We start from the raw sequence: 16,620 nt of genomic DNA, 5'->3' as shown, positions 1-16,620 counted from the left end.
AAATCACATCGGTGGCATCAAATATTATCTAAATTAAGGAGTTAATTCATGCCCCATTTATTGATGAAAATAAATAGCCATAAAATGGACCACCCTGAATAGGTTCATAATTACTACACTAGTACCCTCCTTTTATTATTCAACAACTTGTATTCATACAGTGCCTTTAACACAAAATAAAAAGCCCCAAGCGGCTTCGCAGGAATGTTATCAAGAAAAATTAGACGGCGAGCTGCATTCGCTTCTCATGCCATTCAAAAGAAAGATATTAAGCAATCTGAATCATTGTCTATTTCAAACTGGGCTTTCCAAAAAAGAAATACTTTCTTAGGTTCATCAAACTGGGGAGGGGAGAAATCAACAGCCCTCCCACTCCTGAGTGCTGCCCAGTGACTAGCTCAGTGAATGCCTGATGAGGATCAGATTAATCTCGGTTGTGATCTACCCTATAGTCTAACTGCTGGTTGACACTGGCTAAACACTCAAACAAGAAGAATGACCACTTGGGATTAGATAACAAAGGTCTGTCGGTGCCAAGGAACAATACACACCATGAGCATAGGATGGTGAGAAGTGTTTGAAAAATAAATAAATACATTTGTAATGCATGACTGCTCAGTGAAGAGATTCTGAAGTATACGTGAGCAGTTGTTTTAAAACCAGTGGCAAGAAGAGGTTACCCTTTAGCACCTATTTGGCCTACATTTCCGGGACTTGGTACAGACTTTCTTTTTGTTCTGCAGTCCTATTTCAATAATTCAGTTCTAGTAAAATATATTCATGAGGCTGAGTGCTGCCCTGATAAGGAGGGGTCACGACCTTAGAACACATCAGTTAGTGGACAAAATGGTAGCATACAGTCAATATGCAGTGCAAGATGGAAACATAATGTAGAATTAAAACTGCCAAATCCTATGATTTTTGAGGGCCCAACATTAATAGCAGAATCAATAGTAAGCAAAAAATAAAGATAAGGTTTCCATTAGGAATTAGTGCTCACCAGAATGTAATGTTTTCACAAAAGCAGCATTAAAAGACAGAAGAAAATATTTATTAACCTTTACTGAAATCTCATGTACAACACTGTAGAGCTATCACCTTAGATGCAATGGTGATTGATGCTTCCTTCAAGGTCGTAGTGACATCGGTCTGTTACTTTTGACATTAGTTGCCCTATAAATAATGCGGAGCGTCTCATTCTTCCTATTTTTCCCCCTTATTCTTCTCAAGGTAAAGACTCGGCACAGATGTGCTACACAAGTCGCAGTAATCCTTCACTAAAGTACCTGTTCATCGTGAATTGTGAATCTTTAGGCAGCAAGTGTTGGAAGCCTGTTCAACAGTGGGGGAGTATAATAGCCAATTAGATATTCATGCAATATTGGCACACGCTTACTTCCAGCATAAATGATCGCAGGATAGGTGGTTCAAGATAGGTGGTTCGTGGCAGCAAATTCCACAAATCATAGAAAATTCTTAGAGGGCTTGACAAAGTAAATGCTACGAGGCTCTTCCCCCTGACCGGACTGTCTAGAATTAGCGCTCATGACCTCAGGACAAGGGTTCGGCCATTTTGGACTAAGATGAGGAGAAATTTCTTCATACAGAGGGTTGTGAATCTTTGGCATTCTCTATCTCAGATGGCTGTGGATGCTCACTGGTTCAGTATGTTCAAGATGGAGATTGATAGATTTTTAGTGGAATCAAGGGATATGGGAATAGTGCAGGGAAGTGGAGTTGAGAAGCAGGATTTTTCCTTAGGGTTTCTGAATCCTACCGTCTGGTTCAAATGGGGTTGAGAAACCCGCACTGTGTGGGAACAGTCATTCACATATGCCTTGTCCCAAATTCAGCAACTGACGGCCAGAGGACAGACTTGTCATCTAATTAAAGATGGTTGCAGGCTCTCGAAGCTGGAGGGACCAATCAGAGGCCTCCAGCTTCAGCTGAATCCAGGAAAGGAGGGGAGGGCCTCTTAGCCTGCCATGAGTGCTGCCCCCCCCTTCCCCCCATCTACTGCCATGAGGCTGCATTGTCCCCTACTGCCTGCAGGACCTGGAGGCTGACTGCTCCCAAGTGGCCATTAACAAGTCAATTGGCTACCCACCACTTGCAGAGGCCATTCAATAAGATCATGGCTCATCTCCAGCCTTGAGGTGAATTTTTAGATTCAGCACAGAGGTGGACAGGCCTAAAACTAGCGCTGCTGGCCAGCCTCCTAGTTTCCCTGCTCCGCCCCCGCACAGAGGCAACTCAAGGTTGGACATCTTATTCAATGGTGGAGCAGACTCAAGGAGCTGTATGGTCTACCCCTGCTCCTACTTCTTACACAATGTTAAATTAAATAAGGGGGGATGTTGCTGTAGTGGTAATATCGGTGGACTAGTAATCCCACCTAGTCCAGGTGGACCCAGGCTAATGCTCTGGGAGACATGGGTTTAAATCCCACCATGGCAGCTGGTGGAATTTGAATTCAGTTAATAAATCTGGAATTGACCCATCTGGTTCACTAATGTCCTTTAGGGAGGGAAGGGTTAACTGCAATAACCTGTGATATCATATCTGTGATTTGAGAAAGTTCAGGAGAAAGCGGCATAGAAAGAAGCTAATGTAAGGGAGTGTCCTTATAACTGTAAATATGCTACAATAACATTTGCAGCTAAAAGTCTTTGGGTGTTACTGAAACAACTCCCAACCCAACAACACAATAATATGTAGGGGCAAGTGGTAAAAAATGGCACTACAAAAATCTCTACTTCTGCTGGAACACATCGAGACAGTCGCAGGCTTAAATCAGGCTGAGGGGTGGCCAAAGTGGTCGAAGCGATTTGCTCGATACGGCAGCACATCAGGTCTAACGGCAAAGCCAGGCTGTGAGTTGGTCAGTACACTTTTGTATGCAATGGCCGACTCTATGGACGATATTTTAGGTACCCTGTGGCTCAATGAGGGTAAAACCACATATGCCGAAGTCATTGATGCATTGGAAACATATTTCAATCTCGGCAAGAACACACAAAGTTCAATAAATGCACCCAGCGACACAGTGAAAGCATCGACATGTTTATTAATGACTTGTACCAATTAGCTGAAGACTGAAAGAGGAGTGAATTCATGACTGATTAGTTGATAAAAACATAGAAAATAGGAGCAGGAGGACGTCATTCGGTCCTTCGAGCCTGCTCCTCCATTCAATATGATCATGTTGATCTTCTATGCCATACTCCTGCTCGCTCCCCATATCCCTTCACCCCTTTAGACTCCAGAAATCTATCTATTTCCTTCTTAAATATATCCAGTGACTTGGCCTCCACAGAGTCACTACCCTGTGAGTGAAGAAGTTTCTCCTCATCTCAGTCCTGAATGGTCCACCCCGTATCCTGAGAGCACGACCCCTTGTCCAAGGCTGCCCAGCCAGAGGAAACATTCTCTCTCCATCCAGTCTGTCCATCCCTATCAGAGCTTTATACATTTCTATGAGATCCCCTTCCATTGATGATGCACGTTCAGATAATCTGCAGTACCGGAGAGACTTGATGTTGACGAGGGTGGTTCAATTAGGTAGGTAAGCAGAGATCAGGGGGCGGAACCGATCGGTAGTCAGAGGGGAGAGAGAGAGAGACACAGCCTGAGTCCCAAAGCATCAGCTACAGTTGAATTTGTCAGGCATAAAAAAGGGAAAATGGAGAGAAGGAGAGACGTGTAGCACGGAAAGCAATTAATAGCGGCAACCCTGACTAGCTGCTGTTGGCACAGAAAAGAAAGACACGGGTGTGGGAAGTGTCCTGTCAAAGACACGCAATGCCATTGGTGTATAAAAATGAGGCATTTTGAGGCAGTATGTCACAGTAGAGAAAAATGGACAGAACACTCAAAATGAAAAACAGTCTATGAAGTTGAAGAATCACAAGACATTGAAGCCAGAATTTTGCCCTTCCTGGTTGCGGCTGTGTGAGCGAAAAATATCAGGAGATGGTCCGATCGCGTTTTCCAGGAACCTAAATCCAGGACATGATTGTCCCCTCCTCCTGTCAATGGCAGGCTGTGTTTCCCTCCATCCAACATCGGGAATGTAATTTTAACACATTTACCTCTCATCATTGTGCCTGCGCCCCACAATCATCCCTGCACGTCAAACTTAATTCCCACGTCGGCGTGACTTCAGAACAACATGATTTACAACTGCATTTAAAAGGAGTGCACCTGGCAAGCTGAACCTCGAGGGGGACTCAGAGGTCAGTGTGCATAACCTCGCGCAGCGCTTGCAAAGATTGCCCTTACGTTATCAAGGAAGAGGTGCCACACTTTCGGGTGGGGAGAGGCAGGGGGCTAGGGGCACAGGCAAGTCACTTTTTCCTGGCTGGCTTTCAGTGTAATGTTGGGGCAAGGGCTCCAGTGCGAGTCAGACTGACGGGTGTGGGGTAAATGGCAAGGCAGCGCAGACTGCTGGAAGTACACAAGCTCATGTCGCTGTGTGTGGGGGCGAGTGGGGTGAGGGTGGGGGTGGGGGTTGGGGGGAGGGTGAAAGAACCAGCCATGCACTTGGAAACGCTTGTCAAAAGTGAGCATTCTTCTGCAGCTGAGACTGTTCAGCAGCAGCTCCATTGACAGGCTTGGAGTTGGGCCTCTGAAGCTTTTCTGGCCACTCAAGCAATGCAAAAGCATGAAAATGCTACCAACTGCTCCAAAACTCTTCATCCCCCCAGGCACAGACTGCAAATTAATGTTTGTTTTAGGGGGCTGCAGAGTAATTGGCCGACTGGTCAAGTTGTAGAATCCCCTTGTGAAAGGTGGTCATGGTGCAGTCACTGGTGGAGGTGCTCACAGCCCCCTTGCAATGTCTTTATTAAGGTTTCGACCAGTATCCATCATGGTTCAAGCTAACAGCGCAGCCTTACAGTGCAGGTTAGGAGAATGCCTGTGCCTGAGCTGAGAACACAACATGCAATCCAATAGCCAAAGCTGCCATCAGTCGGTCAAGTGGATGGGTTGAAGGTGGGTGGGGTTTTGGACAGTCATGAAGCGCACTACACACTGGCCACGCAAGTAGTGGCCAGTGCTCTCCTGCATGCATGGAGGGGCCATGAGACAAAGCCGGAGCTGGAGACTTAACCAAGAGAGGTCCTTAGGAGGCACATGCTAACGCTTGTGTCTCTCTCTTCGATGCTGCAGGAGGAGAATATCAGGATTGTGGAGCTTGATGATGTAATGGCTGCCTCATGGCTTATAGAGAGCAGAGAAGAAAAAGATTGTGATGGCGGCGCCTGGCTCAGCAAAGTGAGGAGCACCATCCCCAAGATGAAGAGGTGGCAGGGCCTCCTCTGGATGCAGCTACCATGAGCTGTCGCTCGTAGGTGCCTCGCTAGACCTAGGGTCTACAGGCGGCGTATGTCATTCTGCATATGAGGGAGAACCAACATCTGTGAAGACTGCACGTTTCTAGGCAACTGGTCACTTACATACACCACCTTCTGCAGGATTTGGTGCCACAGGGATTTAGAGGGCATCCACTGCCAGTGACAGTGAAAGTGACAACGCTGCTCACTTTTTACACCAGTGGGTCCTTCCAAGGCTCCACAGGTGACCTGTGTGGGATCTCACAGCCTCCACCTTCGCAAAGACACTGAACTTTATGCATTTTGACTGGGATCAGGAAAGCCAGGAAGCAAGAGCACTGGGATTTGCGGTGACCTCTGGTTTTCCACAGGTGTAGGGTGACATCGACAGCACTCACTTGGCATTTAGATCTCCATGGCAACAAGCAGTCCAGAATGTGAACCCCAAGAGCTTCCACTCGCTGAGTATTCAGCCGGTCTGTGACCGCGGCAAACGCTCACAATCCCCCAGGAGCGTCTACGACTCCTACATCCTCAGCAGGTCTCAGATCCCTGACGCATTCCAGGTTCTACAGAGGCTGCAGGGTTGGCTCCTCGGGGACCAGGGCTACCCACAGAGGATATAGCTGGTGATGCCTGAGCAGCGACCTCAGACTTCAGGCAGCAGAGAGACGGTACAATGAGGCTCGTGCCACAACCCGGGCTGGAGCTCGTGACTGGCATCTCAAAAATGAGGTTCCGGTGTCTGGGCAGGTCTGATGGAGCACTGCAGTACAGCCCCCATGGGGTGTCACGCATCATCGTAGCTTGCTGCGCATTACACAGCATGGCGCTGCAACAGGGGGAGGAGTTGGAAGAGCTGCACGTCTCCTCTGATGAGGAGGAGGTCGGAAGGGTTGAGGGTGACAAGGTCCTGGAAGGCGATGATGCCATTGCCGTGGCCAGACGAGGCAGGCGTGCTTGTGAGACCCTAATAGCTGCAAGATTCATGGGGAATGATGACGACACTCAAGACTTCCTCACATTGCATCTGTGAACAGCTGTGTGGTTGATGGAAGCCCACATACCCTCTGTGATCAGGCTTATATCATGGAGATGCAGCGGAGGCCCTAATAGTTGTAAGCTACCAGGAGGATGATGATGACATGCAGTGAGGGCACTCCCAATGATCTTGACATTGCATTTGTGAATGTCTGACTCCTGCCTGGCTGAGGGCAGGTCACTTGTGCTCAGAGATCAGTGTCATTTCATAGAGACACAGCTGTGATACTTTAAGGGCACCTGATTCGTTGGCAGCATTCATCACCTGACCCCTTCAGGAGCACAGCGTCACAGGTCACAGATACTGAAGGTGTTCAAAAGTGCTGAGAGCACAGAGAGAATGACGGAACTCTGTGATGCCTGCCCACCACATTCTGGCAGCAATGACAAGCACCATCGAGGTGCTGGCATCAGTAATGTGTCCAGTGAGTGTGAGGCCGGACCATCACTTTGGTCTGAAGGTTACACACTGCACAGGGAAGAGGCCCTGGACTGAGACACCTGCCTTTATTTTGTTCAGGAACCAAGGTTTCACATCTGAGTGACACAAACACCACTCATCATAACAAGGAGCCATAGGCAAGGCTTGGGAGTTTATTGACAATAGTGAACATTATGTACAAGTGATTAACCCCATGCCCAGGCTGTGCAACTACATCGTCTTAACCTTCCTAACCCTGCTGTCTTGGTGCACCCCCGACATCCACAGCGGAAGTGGAGGCAGCCTGCTGACTGCTACACCCTGTCTGTGATTACCTTGATGGGCTTCCTCTGGAGGGCCGAGACCTGGAGAGCCCCGGCCTGTTTTCAGTGTGTGGCAGTGGAACACCTCTCGGTGTGCGGAGCTGGAGCTGCGGATCTCACACGACCAGGGGAATCAGATGGACCAGACACTCCTGGAGTCACCTGGGTGGATGGCTCCGGGGTGTGCACCTGCCGATCCTCCTCCCTATGGGGGCCTGAGGGCCCCTGGCTGACTCCTTGAGGGGATGGGTCAACTGGAATGAGCTTGAGATGCCCCGTCCCCTCTCACATTGGCATTGCTGGATGCCAACAAGTGACTCAGTGATGGAGTTCAGCTCCTGGAGCAGTACAGGACCAATGTCTTGGACCAAGGTCTCCATGGTGGCTGCCATCCTACCAGCGTTGACCTCGGTGCATTGGCATGCCAACAATATCACCTCAGGCTGAAGGCAGACGGTCTCCTCCATTGTGCCTTGCAATCTGAGGAGTGCGGCAGACGTCCCTTCTCGGTGAGCGTTCCCGAGTTTGCCTTTGCAGCTTCAGCAACTGAAGTAGAATGGAGTACAGAGGCTGGTCGTCTGACTTGGAGTCAGCAGATTCCTGGCCTCCAGCTGTCCTCCAAGTGCCGGCACCCTTGGATTTCCCTGCCACCGCCTGCTGTGGATCAGGCAACAGATTGCGACCCCAAAGCTAATCTAGAGCTAGGTCCCACCGAGGTGTGTGTCCCTGCGCTGGTGCAAGGTGTGGGTGAGCGCTGTGACGGGTCTTCCATTGGTGTGTCTGCAGACTCCTTTTCCAAGGTGTCCTTGGGGCTCGTGACTGCCCCCAGCTGCTTCCTAGATGTGCCTGCGCTAGAAAAGAGAGATAGTTAGTGCATGCCAAGGGACTGTGACACGGGAGACATCACTCACTGTATGGTTGGTTGGTGGGTGTTGTAGCACAGGATCCTCACTTGGCTGAGTGCCACTAACCTCACCGCCTTCACAGGAGTCGCCCACAGCCTCGATGGCCAGCTGGATGGCTCTATTTTCAAAAGCCATGAGGGCCTTAATGTTAGGCATTCCTCCGTCAGCTTGGGACACCTCTCTGTTGTGGTGGGCTAACTTATCCTGCACGGAGACAGATGGAGAGTGTGTAAGCAAGGCGCCTGGAATGTGTGGTGTGTGAGTGGTGCCATGGATGGCAGGGGAGATGTGGGTGTTTGTGAGGGAGTGAGTGGTGGTGTCCCTTGAGCTGGCAGTGAGTGCAAACCCTGTGGATGTGTAATGGGTTTGTGAGTGTGTGAGTTGAGAGTGACAAGAAAAATGTCTTACCCTGGCGGAGGTCATTAATCTTCTTGCGGCCCTAGGTGGCTGTCCTCTTTTCGAAGGTGTTGGCAATGACCATCGCCCCCACCACCTCCCATGCTGGATTGGGGAGCTTGGTGGCTGGTCTTCACCCAAAGCGGGATGGGGGAGTTTGCGTCAGGCTTACACTGTGTCCATCGGGCACCCCGGAGAGACATCACTAAATTTGGGGGCCTGCCGTTCTTTTGCTTTCGGGGTCACCTGTTGCCTGGAGCAGTCCTGGTCTGAAGATGTGCTCTAGCGCACTTTAAATATGGCGCCTGGAGTGAGGAAGCGCTGAGGTCACGGTGTGTTGGGCAAATCCAAGCCCACTCACCAGCAACCTGCCGTGTTTACCATGAATGCATTATTAATGATGCTGGATGCGCCGGGAAGTGGACAACTTAGCGCAAAATCCTGCCATTGCGGCCGGCAGGAACAATGTTTTTCATGCCCGCCACCACACTTGGTGTAATTCAGGGAAAATTCTGGCCTGACATACCCTTCTTAGGAGAGAGAAAAGAATTAAACAGGAACAATGGGAGTGCAGAGACCCTAACGATCAAGGACATAGGGCACACTTTAAATTAGATACTGGATCAGCAGGTTCAGTTCTTTCAGACTCTGAATCATGGTTAAACAAGAGAGCTCTTCAACTACCTTATAAGAAGCGACACAGATCAGGAGGAATGGAGCTGAAGGTTCTGGGGGAATTATCAGCTACTTTAAAGCACAGAGAGAAAATAATTACCAAAGTTCTGTATGTAACTCACAGTCAGAGTTGTTCACTTTGAATTAGAAAGGCATGTATGGAATTGAATCAACCCTGCAGAATAGAAGAAATAAAGAATGGTGAAGGCCAGACTTTAGGGTGGAACTCCCAAAGTTATTTACAGGACTGGGAAAGCTGAGAACGCCCAGGTGTGAAACCAATGCGCTTTTATGCTCCCAGAAAGGTTCCACGCCCTTTACTTCCAAAGGCAAAGAAATAGGTTGACTCAATGGTGAGACAAGGAGTCATTTCACCAGTAAAAGAACCAACAGGTTCAGATCCCAAAGCCAAATGGTTCCATAAGAATATGTGTTGGTCTCACACAACTCAATAAAACTGTGAAAAGAAAAGTCTGTCAAATAGTATTCATAGCTGAGAGTTTAGGAAAATTAGGGAAGAGCTCAATGCTCTGAATTAGAGGCTAACAGCAGATTCTGGCAAATACCACTAGAAGAGAGGTCCAAGCTTCTCACAACTTTCAAAACACCATTTGGAAGATTCAGTTTTAACAGGCTATCCTTTGAAATAACATCAGCACCAGAGGTCTTTCAAAGAACAATGTCAAATCTTTTAGAGGGATTACAAGGAGTTGTTTGTCACATAGGTCCACTCAAGCTGAGCATGACATGAAAGAGGTATCAGAATTGTAAAGTCATTACTGAAAAAGAATGAGGATTTTCAACTAGTGCTCTTGAGGTACAGGTCCTCACCCTTGCGGAATGGAATGGTCCATGTGATTTACTCACTGGAAGAAGGTTGCAGACGGGTTCCAACCCTTCCATATACACTAAAGCCACAGGTCAAAGACACAGACTTTGAGAGAGATTGAGAAAGAAACCCAACTTGGGAGAAAGTGCCCCGATTCTTCTGGATTTTCAATCCAGGTGTGGGGGGGGGGTGGTGGTGGGGGCGGGGTGCGTTGGGGGTGCGAGGGTAGGGCAGTGGTATGAAATGGGTGAGATGCTTTTTAGTCATTTGCAGCTCATGGGGGTAGCTGCATATGTAAATGTATAGTTGCCTTCAAACAGATGCAATTTTCATTACTGGGATTTCCAAAACGTGGCTCATGGGCTTTAGACATTTATGGTAAAGTCTAAAGTTGCTGGAGTTATTTGAAGAGGTTAGGTACCCTTTATGAGGTAAGGTGCCCCTTTGGGAGAGGTCAGGTGTCCCTTTGGGACTGTTAACAGTAGACATGAATGGGTGTAAGGAGTGGATAAGTCCTGTGGAATTGTCAAGTTGTCAAGTCATTTAAATCCTCGAGCCCTTTAAATTTTTGAAAACACCATCCAGCCTGTCGTTGAAAAAAATGGGTACTTACTGTTTCACTGTTTGCTGACATGCCTGAGGACTATCATTATAAAATTAGTGCTGCTTGCCTGCTTCCATAACCATTTATATCACAGTGGGGGGGCCTGTAAGTTTACAGTTTGATTGACAACTCCAAGTGGTTATAAAGAGAATAGCTGTCTTTGATGTGGGGTTATGAATACAAATGTTTTCTTTCATAAGGGATTAAGCACTTGAAGGAATTTAAATGTTATCAATGATAGTGTTTTCTTAAATATAGCAAAATCTACAATAAACAATTAGAACTTTACTTTATTTCACCTCACCAGGGCTCCTGAGATCCTCCCATAGTAGATACTGGGTGAGCTGGCATGGAGGGTGTAAGAGGAAAGAGTGGTAGGTTGACATGATTTGGCACTGTTAGCATAGGTGCTATAAAGGGCCAGGGGGATAAGTGGGGGGCATGGGTTGGCATGGAGTGTATGAGGGCCATGGGGGTTGGGTGGGGGCATGAAGTAGCAATACTTGGCATGGTTGGGGCATGGGGAGTGTGTGGACGGTGAGTGCTGAGGGGTGTGAAGGGTGAGGGCAAGAGAGCTGTCCCAGGGCCCTGAGGTGAGCCTTTTAACCAGTCCATCTCGGCACCCAGCAGCCCTTGTGACTGTCTCCAATCGCTTTCTGGGATCAGCAGATCTGCCTCCTATTAGTACCGCCACTCCCCCCCCCCCCCCCACGCCCGGATTGAAAATCCAGAAGAATCGCGGCACTTTCTCTCAAGTTGGGTTTGCAGCATTGGAAACATTCCCAACTCTGTGCTCCCAACTCGGGAGCAAAGATTCTGCCCAATGTGTCCAAATCCTGAGAAAGGATTTGAACGCATCCCTTGGAGACAAAAGTGCTAACTCTAACCTAAGCTAACAGCAATAGAATAAAACCAAGTCAGAATGAACGAATTAAATTTGAGCATAGAACTTGCTCCAACATACAAATTGTGCATGCAACCCTTCTTGTACAACCCATGGAAGAGTTAACAAAAATTATAAAAATCTGAGGTGGAAAGAACAATAATAATAGGGGATTCTATAATCAGGGGAACAGATAGGCGCTACTGTGGCCGTCACCGTGACTCCAGGATGGTGTGTTGCCTCCCTGGTGCCAGGGTCCGGGATGTCACTGAATGGCTGCAGGGCATCCTGAAGGGGTAGGGTGATAAGGCAGAGGTCATGGTACATGTTGGTACCAATGAAATAGCTGGAAAAAGGGATGAGGTCTTGCATCAAGGATTCAGGGAGTTAGGCAGTAGACTAAAAAGCAGGACCTCTCGGGTTGTAATCTCTGAATTACTCCCAGTGCCACGTGCTAGCGAGCACAGATATAGCAGAATAGCGCAGATGAATACGTGGCTTAAGAGTTGGTGCTGGAGGGAGGGTTTTAGATTCCTGGATCACTGAGACCGTTTCTGGGGAAAGTGGGATCTGTACAAGTGGGGCAATCTACATCTGAACCAGAGTGGGACTAACATCCTTGCGGGTGGGTTTGCTAGTGCTGTTGGGAGGAGTTTAAATTAATTCGGCAGGGGGAGGGGACACAGAATGTTAGCAGAATAGGGACATGTCATAATACAGTAAAACAATCAAGTCAGAGGGAATACATCTGCAATTAGCTTCAGGGGAATAAGGCAAGGCTGCATGACCTCTACTTTAATGCCAGGAGTATTACAGGTAAAATGGATGAGTTACGGGTGAGGATTGACAAGTGGAATTGTGTTATAGTAGTCATCACAGAGACATGGTTTAGGAGAGGCAGGATTGACAGCTCAACATTCCAAGATATAGAATCTTCAGGCGAGACGGGAGGGGGTAAAGGATGAGGAGGCATTGCATTATTAGTTAAGGAGTCAGCTAGGAGAGATGATATCATGGAGGGGGCATCGAATGAAGCTTTGTGGATAGAGCTTAGGAATAAAAAAGGGGCAGCCACATTGTTAGGTGTTTATTATCAACCCCCAGATAGTCAGTGGGAAATTGAGGAGCAAATATGTGCACAAGGTGTGTAAAAACAATAACAATAGGATAATTATATTAGGTGATTTCAACTTTCCCAACATTAATTGGGATAGACATAGTGTTAAGGGCTTGGATGGAGTGGATTTCTTCAAATGTGTACAGGAGAACTTTTTAGGTCAATATGTAGAGGGTCTAACAAGGGACGGCACAGTGCTGGACCTAATTCTGGTGAATGAAGCCGGACAGGTGGTTGAGGTGGTGGTGGGGGAGCATTTTAGTGATAGCGACCACAACATGGTACAAATTAAGCTTGTTATGGACAAAGAAATAGACAAGTTGCAAAAAAATGTTTTGGATTGGGGGAGAGTGGATTTTAGTAAAATAAGGCAGGGTATGGCCAAGGTAGACTGGGAACAGTTACTTGTGGGGCAATCTACAAAAGAGCAGTGGGGGGCGCTCAAAAAGGAAATGGGGAGGGTACAGGCTCAACATGTTCCCGCTAGGGTGATAGGAAGGAGTAACAAGCCCAGAGAACCATGGATGACCAGAGATATTCAGGTTACAATGAGAAGGAGAAGAGAGGCTTTTAGCAGGTACAAGGGGAGCAAATCAGCAGAGGCATTAGTGGAGTACAGAAAGTGCAGGGTGGAGCTTAAGAAAGCAATTAGGAGAGCAAAGAGGCGATATGAGAAAGCTCTGGCTGGTAAAAGTAGGGAAAATCCCAAGATATTCTATAAGTATATCAATGGGAAGAGGATAACCAGGGAAAGAGTAGGGTCCATTAAGGGACCAAGGGGGCAATCTATGGGTGGAGCCAGAGGACATCAGCAGAGTGTTGAACAAATACTTCACATCCGTCTTCACCCAAGAGAACGAGGGTGAAGGTATCGAATTCGGGGAGAGAGACTGCGAGGTTCTTGAACAAATTGATATAGGGACTGACAAGGTATTGGAGGTGTTGGCAGGTTTAAAAGTGGACAAATCTCCAGGTCCGGATGATTTGTGTCCCAGACTGCTGAGGGAGGCAAGGGAGGAGATCGCAGGGGGTCTTACCCAAATTTGTAATTCCTCTCTGGCCACTGGGGAGGTGCCAGAGGACTGGAGAACAGCTAATGTGGTTCTTCTATTTAAGAAGGGTTGTAGAGATAAGCCAGAGAACTACAGGCCAGTGAGTCTCACGTCAGTGGTAGGGAAACTATTGGAGAAAATTCTGAAGGAGAGTATCTATCTCTACTTGGAGAGGCAAGGTTTGATCAGGAATAGTCAGCATGGCTTTGTCAGAGGGAAGTCATGCCTAACAAATTTGATTGAATGTTTTGAGGCGGTGACCAGGTGTGTAGATGAGGGTAGTGCAGTTGATGTAGTTTAAATGGATTTCAACAAATCCTTTGAAAGGTCCCACATGGGAGACTTATAAAGAAGGCAAATGCACATGGGATACAGGGTAATTTGATAAGGTGGATTCAAAATTGGCTTAGTTGTAGGAGACAGAGGGTGATGACAGAAGGATGCTTTAGTGACTGGAAGCCAGTGTCCAGTGGTGTACCACAGGAATCTGTACTGGGTCCTCTGTTATTCGCCATTTACTTAAAAGACATAAGTGACTATGTGGGGGGGGGGTTTAGGATTATTAAGTTTGCGGATGACACAAAGATTGGCCGAGTGGTTAACAGTGAGGTTGAGTGTCTTGGGCTACAGGAAGATATAGACGGGATGGTCAAATGGGCAGATAAGTGGCAGGTGGAATTTAACCTTGAAAAGTGTGAGGTGATACACTTTGGAATGGATAATTTGACAAGGAAGTATTCAATGAACGGCATGACACTAGGAAGTTCTGAGGAACAAAGGGACCTTGGCGTGTGTGTCTATAGATCCCTGAAGGCGGAGGGACATGTTAGTGGGGTGGTGAAAAAGGCATATGGGACAGTTGTCTTTATCAATCAAGGCAAAGATTACAAAAGTAGGGAGGCCATGTTGGAGTTGTATAAAACCTTGGTGAGGCCACAGCTGGAGTACTGTGTGCAGTTCTAGTCGCCACATTATAGGAAGGATGTGATTGCATTGGAGAGGGTGCAGAGGAGGTTCACCAGGATGTTGCCTGGGATGAAACATTTAAGTTATGAAGAGAGGTTGGATAGACTTGAGTTGTTTTTGCTGGAGCAGAGAAGACTAAGAGGCGACAGATCGAGGTATACAAGATTATGAGGGGCATGGACAGGGTGGATAGGGAGCAGCTGTTCCTCTTAGTTGAAGGATCAGTCACAAGGGGACACAAGTTCAAAGTGAGGGGCAGGAGGTTTAGGGGGGCTGTGAGGCAAAACTTTTTTACCCAGGGGGTGGTGACGGTCTGGAATGCACTGTCTGGGAGGGTGATGAAGGTGGGTTGCCTCACATCTTTTAAAAAGTACCTGGATGAACACTTGGCACGTCATAACATTCAAGGCTATGGGTCAAGAGCTGGTAAATGGAATTAGGTAGGTAGGCCAGGTGTTTCTCAAGTGTCAGTACAGACTCGATGGGCTGAAGGGCCTCTTCTGCTCTGTGATTCTGTGAAGGAAACACAATTTGTTACAAAGAATCAACATAGGAGTACTTTGAAAACCAGCTTTCAGTTACATCTGCAGAATCTTGAGGTGTAAGGTATTCATTCACAGGTGTGCTGTTTATTGATACACTTTTCAAATTTATTTTCTTAGCTACGATATAATGCACCACTTAACTTCTAGCATAGATTGTCTTCCAATGTGCAAACTGGACATGCCACCCTACTCGCACAACCCACACAATCCTGCTGACATAAAGTAGTAAAAGCTGGGATGGAGGTGATAGTGTGTCGGTTTGAATGTTCGCCTTGTGGCTCGACCCTTTCACTGGTCCTGACCTGTGCAAAGGGCCCAGGGTCCCTTTCTCCCACCCTCTTAGTGTCAGCTTTGCATCTCTTGTAGAATGGCAAAACCCAAACTGCCCAATTTTTAACACAGGCATGAAATGAAATGCATCAACAAACATGCTTTTGCACATTTAAAGCAAATAAGCAAAAGCTCCGATGCCAGCTCACTCTCACTGATAAACCCCACTGAAAGTCACTTGTTTACCAGCTAAATTCTCGGTTTCAGGAGCACATTAATTCCTAGCATTTATAAAGCTTTGATTATTGCAATGTAACATTTTATAATTATATCGAGCTATAAGCTCGATACACCAGTTTCACTGTACCCACGTATACAGCTAAAAATATTCATCATTTGTGGACTGAATGCCTCTTTTGAATTAGTAAGAATGACAGTTGCATATTTTCAGAAAATCTTTTTGTGCAAAGAGGAGTTTATATAAAAAAAAGCACTGATTCATCCATTACAAAGCCTACTGAGAATAATTATGAACTTATTAGCTGCTTTTATCTTGTGCCAGGACCCATGGTCACGGCACTGGATCATGTGAAGTTGGTCACAGTTGGAAAGTAAGCTTGCTAGGTGACATGCTGAGGCCTGTAAATGGGAAGACCCACATGGGGCCTTTCTGGCTGGCAGCTTTACAAAATCCAGGGTCACTGGCGGCAAACAAGGACCATATAGCTCCAGCACCATCAGCATGAGTTTGATCGCTCGACCCAACTTACAGAAATTTCCAGCTATTAAACAAGTGCGTAACGCTTTTCTTTCAAATTCGCTCTCCACTTTGTAAGCTGAGTTAGCGCCTCCATTAACAGAGAGAGGAGTGAACATCACTCACAGCTTATGGGGTTAAACAAGAGATAGTGCATATGACATGGTGAGGGGGAGAGGCGAAGGTAAAGGGCAAGTGAAAGAGAAGAACGAGAAAAATATTGATCACTGAACCAATAATCAAATATGGGCCACTTGTGATCTATCACAATAATTTGTAACGATTACAGCGCTGTCCCTAACATGATTATTAGCAGTCAGACCACACGTATATTCAGTCTTTGGTATTGTAACCCTTCGTCTTGATATATGATTAATAAAAATAATTGAGCTAAAAATAAGGAAAAAGAACCCTCACAGACACCTCTCCTGTGTTATTAAGCATGTGCCTGCCAGCCAGCTTATAACTATAGCATACATAGTAACCTTTGCAAAATCATG

This window comes from Carcharodon carcharias, chromosome 26 (genome assembly GCF_017639515.1).
Source record: "Carcharodon carcharias isolate sCarCar2 chromosome 26, sCarCar2.pri, whole genome shotgun sequence".
NCBI classification, from domain to species: Eukaryota; Metazoa; Chordata; class Chondrichthyes; order Lamniformes; family Lamnidae; genus Carcharodon; species Carcharodon carcharias.
Note: the sequence above shows the minus strand (reverse complement) of the source record.